We start from the raw sequence: 9,564 nt of genomic DNA on the forward strand, positions 1-9,564 counted from the left end.
TATAGTGTGTTCGACATTGATTTGAATTCTAGAAATTTAGCTCGGATCTCATTTAAGCAAATATTTTGGGCTGAAATTTGAAAAAAAATAAAATAAAATTATAGGCCTAGTGTTTTACCTCTAATAGAAGACATAATTATGACGCAATATTTGTATCTAAACTATTGAGAAAAGTATTATATGCATATGTACAGCCATATTTATATTTATATAAATATTTTTTTAATCAATAAAAAGAAATATAACGGATGCGTACTAAGTGCCGATAATCGATATATCAGAGTATCGATATCGGTATCAAAATTTTGATTTATTATGACTTTAAAGTGCGTGCCCTTTACCTTTCCACCGTTTCTATTACTTTCTTAAAATGGAGAAAAAGTGGATTCATTTTTTTACAATTTACAAACAATGGATTATAGAACAGAACAATGGATCTAGTGGAGAATTATCGAACACATTGGTGAAAAGTTAAAAATTTGCCGAGGGTGATAAAAAGTGACGTGGCACTTTATATGCAAACTTTGTATTTCCTCGCCGAATGTAGCTGTGAATTTTGATAGTCTCATTTTAATCAGAGACGACACATTACACATCCGCTTTCTTTTTTTTCCATAAATTATGTTGTATTTAATGGAGAGATCGATGATTCTCGGTCAAACTTCCGATAACAATAATTTTGTCTCAGGTATAAGATTACTCGATGTCACTGTGTTTTCTATATAGTTTACAGATATATATATAGGCCTATATAGCTTCGAGATTCCACTGCATCTGTAAATTAATGATAAAAGAATAATTAACAAGAACAATTAGTCAAAGAATATGACAATATATAGACACTATAAAAATAACAGGAAACTTTTTAGATAATTAAGTTAATAAAATTGTTTTAATTTCAAATTATTCGAAAATCTGAAATAAAATAAAATAGAATTGCCCTTTTTAATTTTGACATTAATAAAATAATTTTGTTTTAGTAACTGTGCAGAAAAGAAAAATGTCATTAACAACACTAACTTCCATATAAATAAAAACGAGATTTTCTTTTTATCTTTATATTAGAAATTCTAAACAACACTAATGCTAAGATTTAGTTACGATTTAGTTGTTTTGTATTTTTAAAAAATAAAATTTTGAGAAAACGGGAAAGAAAATTAAAAGCTTTCTGTATGGTTAGAAATCAATATACTTTACTCGTTGTCAGAATTCACTTTTGTAAACAGACTCCATCACTTCTCAAAAGAGAAACATTCCTTTGATCGAATAGTGAAAGAGAAGGGTATTAAGAGAGATTACTGATGCCATATTGAAGTAAATAGAACACGAGGTTTTACTTTCTTGATTGTTTTTGCTCACACGATAGGGCTTTATTACAAGAAAAACCGCAGACTTAGCAAACATGTGGACAAGCTGGAGATTTTTTCCCAAAGCTATTCTCGAGTTATGGTCTAAATTCATTAAAATTTTAAATAATTAGTTTGAAATAGCATTTAAATATTATTTATTAGCTATGTAATAAATTTATTATTCTAATTAGACGGATCAGTTGTAAACACAACGATTATTAACGATGAGACATTCTTGTTATCATATTTTATTTCTTAAGAAAAAATAGAATATTGAATGTATTCTATAGGCTAATGGCTAAATAATATATGCAGCTAAATAAGTTGTTATACATTATGTAGAAGTTACGATTTTATTGTAGTTTTTAGAAAAATAACGATTACCTATGACTTATATACATATAATGTAAAAAAAAATTTTTTTTTATTAATTTTAACTGTACATATTTAAAATTATAAAATATTTATACCCGAAATATTTCACGATAATTAAATTAGCATTAGTGGCTCTTTAAAGTAGAGAATTTCTAATTAATATCAGATAACAATAAAAACGTTTTTTTTTTATTTATTTAAAATGCTAATTACGTGTAATTTGATATATAATGTTTAAACATTTAATTATAAGTTAGTAAAATAAAATTAATTAACAATTAAGATTACTTAATAAAAATGTTATTTATTTTTTTGTCCTGTAGGCACTAGGCCCTTTTTCGAGACAACAATGGGAGGGGCCCGATATATCGGGAAGGACTACCCCCGAAAAATTCCTGGACATTTTTACTATAGGATTTAAACCTGAATCCTATGGTGGAAATTTAAAACAGAAAAAACATTTTTCTATTGTAATATTGTATATTTACTATTTGATAATAATTATTAATTAATAACCATTGTCTAAAAGAAAAATTTAGTTGTGCATATGTTAATAAATTTCAAATGATTAATTATTAATTGTAAAAGAAACAGAGATGAAAGATGTAGAATTAATTATGTTATAATATTGTTAGTAAGACAAAATTTGAAAGAGAAAAATAAATATTTACATACTCGTCAATTGATCGAAACTTACAAACTTCAAATGAAATGCTAATTTTGCAAGAGTTTTCTATGAGTTTAATATTGTTTAATTTTTACGAATACGCATAGAATAAATAATAAAATTTTTCATAATAAAATCTTTTATATTTAAAATTTAATTATAGTACGTGTATTTCAATAAGTTTCAATAAGTAAACAATAATTATTATAGATCTTTAAAGTTAAAATATTAAATTTTGTTATTGGTAAAATTAAGAAGTTGAAGTGATTCCTTTTTTACTTTCTCGGCTCTGTTATATATAACAGAAGGAAAGTTCGGCGAGCGGTCAAAAAAATGACCCCCAAGATTTTTACATTTTTGGACTCGAGATCTTGAAACGTAATGAAAAAATAATTTTCTGTATGTATGATGTTAGTGTGCGTGAGGGTAATGTGCGAGTTTGTTCACCTCTTTGAAGCTGAATCCTGTGCTTTTTGTGTAAAATTTCTGAAATTTTGCAGGAGGTTTTTTTGTGTATTAGGGATTGATGCTATTAAATTTTGGTGGTTAAAGATAGAAGGAGTAGGGAGAAAAAATGGGTCGTGTATCACATCTCGAGTAGGGTCGGACTTAATTGCAATTTTACTCGTTATTAGCATTTATAATTTTTTTTTTAATAAAACCCGTGCTTATCCTCAAAATAAAGCTTTTTGCCGTATTATAATAATTAAAAATATAAAATATCATAACAGATGGCGCCAAACAATTTTAAATGTTGCCGGAAAAGTTAAGCGACTCGTTGATGACTTTTTTGTACTTAAATATGATATTTTGTATATTTTTCTGTTTCTATTTATAAATCTGTTATTATTAAATATTAATAATTTTTGATATTTAAATACTATGGTGAATATAGAAGAACTGTGTATTTGCAAGTACAGTAAATGGGCTTCGGATTTAATGGATAAAATTTCAGGTATTGTACGTATGTCAAATGTTTTTCAAATTCAAGTGTTACGGTTCTTAACTTCATGCCACAGGAGTTGTCTTGATGTCATCATTCGAAGGATGAACAAATAAACTTTTTTTTTTGTTTTCTTTCAAATTTAAATTTTTTCTATTTGTGAAAATTTCTACGTAATTCAAAAGTAATTTTTTTTAATATATATTTTACACAGCATTGTTAATATTATTATTTTGGAGGTTGCAGGACGCATTAAGTTACTTAAATATGAAAAATAATTATATCATTCGATTTTAAGGTTTATTGACAAGACTATGTCTTCTTTATAAAATCATACTGCCCGATGTTCTTACCAGCATAGAGATATGAAGGATTACATGTCGAGAGTTGATATTTGGCACAGAGTATTAGATGCCAAAATCATTTGCGCATAAAAAAATCCGGACTCGTAGGTAGTCAGGGGACCGAGAATCGAGTCAAAATAAAATACAAAATGGCGACCCTCTTCTACAAATAGGCAAAACAGCCACATTACCCCACCGAAGTTGGGTAAGGGAAAGTACCACCCACAGTCATTCTAAGAAGTGAACTCTGACCTTAGGACCGAACACATAGTTTCTCTATGTTAAATAAAATTTGTAATCTAATTTTGTAAATTTGGGAGTGCTTCAAATATGACGTTAAAACGGTTTTATGTCGTTACAAGTGGGTTTTTTTTTAACATTATCTAGTATAGTAAAATCGTAGGACCAATAAAAATTTGACGTTATATTAGGGTTGTCGTTACACTCGATGACATTATAATCGGGTTAAACTGTATATTGTTTGTGCAAAATAAAAAATAATTTCGGACGATACAATAGCTTTTTACAGGAACTTTTCGTTAGGCATTGACAAAAATTCAACCCGGGCCGACACACAACGGAGAAAAATTTTGAAATTAGATAGGTTAATTTCATCGAAGATGCATCGTGGTCGGCGAAGTTTGAACGATCGCGCCCAAAAGCAGCGATATCAAAGAAGATAGGAGAATGAGAACGAAACCTGCCTTGAGCATCAAATTCCGTCTCCGAGACATAGTCTTGTCCCAAATACGGTTTTGCCGTTTTACTTGTTTTATATCTTAAAAACAATTAATTATATCGCGAGATCCCGGGAAACAGTTCACTTTTTCCCCGGAACCGGGACATGCAAAAAAGCGAGAAATAAGAAACCCTACTTGCAACAAATGCCGTTTTTTATCTATGTTCTTTCGAAACTCCACTTTAAAAATTTGTTTACTTGTTGAACAAACTGACAAAAAATATCTGTTGGATTACTCTAGTAATAATAATGTCGGCATAATTAAACAACTTGTAGTATGAAAGCGCTCTGTGCTTAACTAATTTAAAATAACGCTTAAAAAACCTTAAATTTAACGTAGTTTATTTAAAATTGATCAATAAGACTATAATATTTATGCCAACTTTTATATTTTAGTTTTTTTTCCTTAATCAAACCACAAAAAATTCATAGAACTTTTATTTAAATTTTAAAATTTTTTGCTAATTTTATAATAAAAACGATTAGGTGCACATTTTTTCGTCAATAAATTACCCGGGAGTAGTAATTTTACATTTGTTTACGTTTTCTGAATCACAGTTGTTCTTGCCAGCTCGATGTAGTCTGCTGCAATGTGAAAATAGTAGAAGACATTTTATTTTTCAGTCGTTTAATCTTTTGTTTTTTACTCATTTAGTCATTAGCATTTATTAATTAATGCATCTAGTTATTAGCATTTAATCGTTAAGGCATTTAGTTATTTAGTCACTTAGATTTTACTCATTTAGTCATTAGAAACATGCTAACGTTCTTTGTTCCCAGGTGCAATTTCGGATACCCTGTGAAAAAGACAATAAAAGGCAGTTTTTAAGGGTGCCAGAAAATCTGATTTGTTTATTGCAAACAAAATGCTAAATCTCACCATAAACAGAAAGTGATTCGGGGGAAGATGACTAATTTTTGTTATTTTCAAACGGTGACGTCAGATACTGTCGTGTGTTTGTACGATGGATCGTTGGGCCAATATTGAGTGCGGAAAGCTGTAGTTGGCTACCGTTACCACATTTTCTACATCTGAGAAGAATAAAAGCAAGATAAAAACGAAGTTTTTGTTGTGAAATGTTTTTAGAGTCATTTTAAAACTAAAAGTTAAAATAGAATATATTTAAAAATTCCGAAAAACAATTAATGTGTGATGTAGTTAAGGTTCTAAAGTTTCCATTGTCAGCTATCGCCGATCCCGATCGGACATGCTAGAACACGTGACTCCACTAGGCATTTTACCCCAACCAATGGGATAACATGTCTATTTTTCTTGTAATAACATGCCTAATTTTAATAAATTTTTGTTTTCTCGTTTTATTGCAGGATATGCATAGAAATTATATAAGGACTTCTCAAAAAGATTCTTGGACTGAAAAAAGCTTTCAGCTTTCAGCTAGCTATAGAGCACGTTAGAACGGGCGAGAACTTAACAATACTTATACTGTGCTGTTACACTTACTATAAAGTATTTCGTACTGTATATGCAATAAATTAAATTTGGTTAATATATTCGAAAATTAATTTTATGCAATTATATTTGTTATCTTACCCTAATGGCATTTGGCATCTCACCCAGATACTCTGGGTGAGATGCCTAAAATGCCAAACAGGGAAAAAGTCGTCATTGCAAACACAATACATAATTATTTTTTATAAACTCCAAAGTTTTATTTGAAAAACATACTCAAGAATATGATATTTTCGTTAGAGGCCTCCAAAACCCAAATAATCGCTATAATTTCCTTCATAAGTAAAATGTTAGGCATCTTTCCCCGAATCACTCTATATTTTTTACTAATTATCATACTATATCTAATGAAATGTTATGTATACATAACAATGCTTTAAAATGTTTCAAAATTTTTATAATGTTAATAATTGACTGTACAATAATAAACTTTATATAGCTTGAGTGTAATTTGTAACAACTAGATGATGACCATGATAAAAGATGAAGATAAAGTTTAAATTTTTAAACGTATGAATTTTTTCTATTTAATAAATGACTTGAAATCAATATGAACTTAATAATTTAAACCCCTTAAAAGTAATTTAAATAATTACATGTTTTTAATGCGTATTATTTACCTAACTGACATATAATTCGATGAAATTTCATGAGATTAGTAATTATTCAGATAAATTAAATTTATATGTCGCTTTTTAAATATAACCTTTATCATTTTTACAAAAAATTTTTTATAAAAAATTTCTTAGTAGACAATACATACAGGATGTCTTTTTCCATTTAGTCCTTTCAAACGCTCTTCAGGAGGAAAGAACAGTATTTCACATCAGCAACAATGATGTGTTAAATTTCGCAACTGTTATAATTAAATCACATATTTATTTCAGATAACCACAGATATTAAAAATATATTAAAACTTTCTGTTCAACCCAATATAATCTTTACTTATTAACCATGACATCGGAAGTACCACTGTACTTATTATAATGTCTTTAAATTTTAAAACATATCTTTATAAAGCCTACAAGACTAAATCTAAGTTCTGTTTTACATGTATCGGATAATTTAAAGAAGATTAAAAATTGCAGCCCGGCATTGTGACGATGTCACAATAAATTGCTCATTTCCTTTGGGTTCTGTCAACAATTAAAACAATGGTGTAAATATTGCTTTATGATTAGAAGTACGGAAATAAAGGCCCATTCGCAATGAAAATTAAGCATAAACACAAAACCTTATACTGTACCTATGTTATTTAATGCAACCTGAGTTACATAAGTGTGACCTTAAACTTAATCATAAGATATTAACATAATAGTATGAATATTATTATATGCATATATATTAAAATTGATATAAATAAATAGTTTGGATTTTAAAAACTAAAAGTTTATAAACTCCAAGTTTTTGCGTGATTTACAACAAGAAACAATCGTAGTGGCTATGTAATCGCCACTGTCGATTTTTTCTCTGGTTCAACCCTGTTGCTCGCACTTTTAAATTTTCTGATGCAAAACACCTAAGATGTACGCTTTGGCGTTATATCCTTAAACTGCACAGATCTATCATCAGTAGTCATCCAAATATCAATTTACTCCATCGCCGATCACTATATTAAAATAATATAAAATTATATTTGAATTTTATTTTTTAAGTGCACTATCGGCCGCCTTAAGAATTTGGCCGCCTGCGTGCATGCATACCTTTCAGAACCAACCTGATTCGGGGAAACCTTTATCTGCAATCGCCAATGGCCGTCCATTTGATTCTATTATAACAAAGAATTGCTTTTGTCTTTATTGTTTTTGTTTTTATTCCTTGTATTTTTCTTTATATTCTTTTTGTTGGAATGTTTTTATTTTGCAACAAAGGCTTCATTCAAAAGTATACAATAAATGTATTATTGTTTATTGTATGCTTTTGAATGAGGTCTTTGTGGCATTCATCTGTTCTATTGCGTTACTTTTTAAAATCGGTAAATAAATAAATTAGGCAACTAAAAAGTTTTTTATCTATTTTAAACCGCTTTTCAATCATTCAAATTTTCATTACTAATATTATTCGTACGTGATTAAATTCATTAATATTATTCTAATATTCTCCACGTATTTTTTTTTTATTTCATAAAATCATTTGCCTACGTAAATGATTTTTAATTAGTTAAGAACTGTGGACATTTTTCTAGAGGAAATCCACGACTCCATAGTCTTTGAAAGATTTAGTATCTGTGTAATGGCTGTAGTTGATAAGTAGTAGCGATATTCAAAACAGACAAATTATACTAACTTCTATTTATAAGAAGTTTAAAAAAATATATGTCTAGTAAATGTTTAGTCTAAATAGCATGGGATATATTATGCTTGCTTTTGTTCGAACAATTTCTTCCACATCTGGTTCAATATTTCTTAACCTTAAATCGGGATTAACATAGACACGATTTCTACGTTTATTCTTCAGACAACAAAAAATATAAAATATTTGTACACATAGATATGGTATTTTTAACTCTCCGCTCTGTGGGAACTAAGGGTTTGGTCAGGCCCACAATAAGGTGGCCGGATGTTAAGTGACGAAGCCCGACTTATCTGAACAAATCACCTACGAAACTTTCCCGGGGTTTTCCTACCCGCCCGGATTCTATCCCGGGCCCCTCAAAGCGGTAGCCACCTAAACCACTCGGTAATCCGGCCGTACACAAAGATATGCAGAACAAAATGGAACTAAATATTTCAGAGATTTTTTTATCTAGTTTCTTATAACCAGAAAATGTCTCTACTCAGAATTATTCAAGCGTACATTCTTTGAAGAATATTTTCAATGAACCATTATAAGTCATGTCAACAAGCTATTACAAAAATGTTTTTTTACAAAAATATTACAATAAATACAAAAATATATTCATTGGTTTTAAAAGCATTTTAAAAAGTTGGAGTTATTACCTAAATGATGCCAAAATTGGTTCTATGGACTTCCAGGGTCCGCGGACCACCAAATGGGAAAGATAAGACTAGCATAATTTCTCTGAAATACAGAGTAAAACTGTAATTACATAATAAAAAGGTTTGAGTTTCAAAAAGATAGTTTATTTTCAATGAAAAGTGACATCTTTACATTAATTATCTTTCAAAAATATGTTTCTTCAAATAAAATATTTACTTCGTACTTCAAAAATTAAACTTTTTATAGTTTGCATTATTGCAAAATTACAAAGTTAGCTATTAACAGTATCTAATTAGGAGAAACCATATATTTTTAAAAATAATTTTGTCCTGTAAAGTATATCCAAACGTTATGATGTACTGTACAGTACCAACTTGTATCTATGTAAAGTATTAACTTGGGCATAAACATTTAATATTTGAGAAATAAATCAATACTTTATAATAATCTTTCGTAAATCCAATAGAAACATGAACTGCTAAGAATTCGCAGCGTATCGTCTTTAGCGATGAATTCTGATTCTGTTGGGAAACAGATGACTATTGTGTTAGAGTTTGGAAGGCCATAAACTCTAATGTTAAGCACCATAAACTACTCATACTTCTGGCGTGCCAGTGTGGAGAGCAATGCCGTATAACAGGCTGTTTTGTCAATATACTTTGTAGTGATACAAAGTATATTGACAAAACAGTACTATACGTTCGAGAATTCCTGTAGCCTACAAGATAATGCGCG

The sequence above is a fragment of the Centruroides sculpturatus genome, unplaced genomic scaffold (genome assembly GCF_000671375.1).
Source record: "Centruroides sculpturatus isolate CEXI.00-Female unplaced genomic scaffold, Cexi_2.0 scaffold275, whole genome shotgun sequence".
NCBI classification, from domain to species: domain Eukaryota; kingdom Metazoa; phylum Arthropoda; class Arachnida; order Scorpiones; family Buthidae; genus Centruroides; species Centruroides sculpturatus.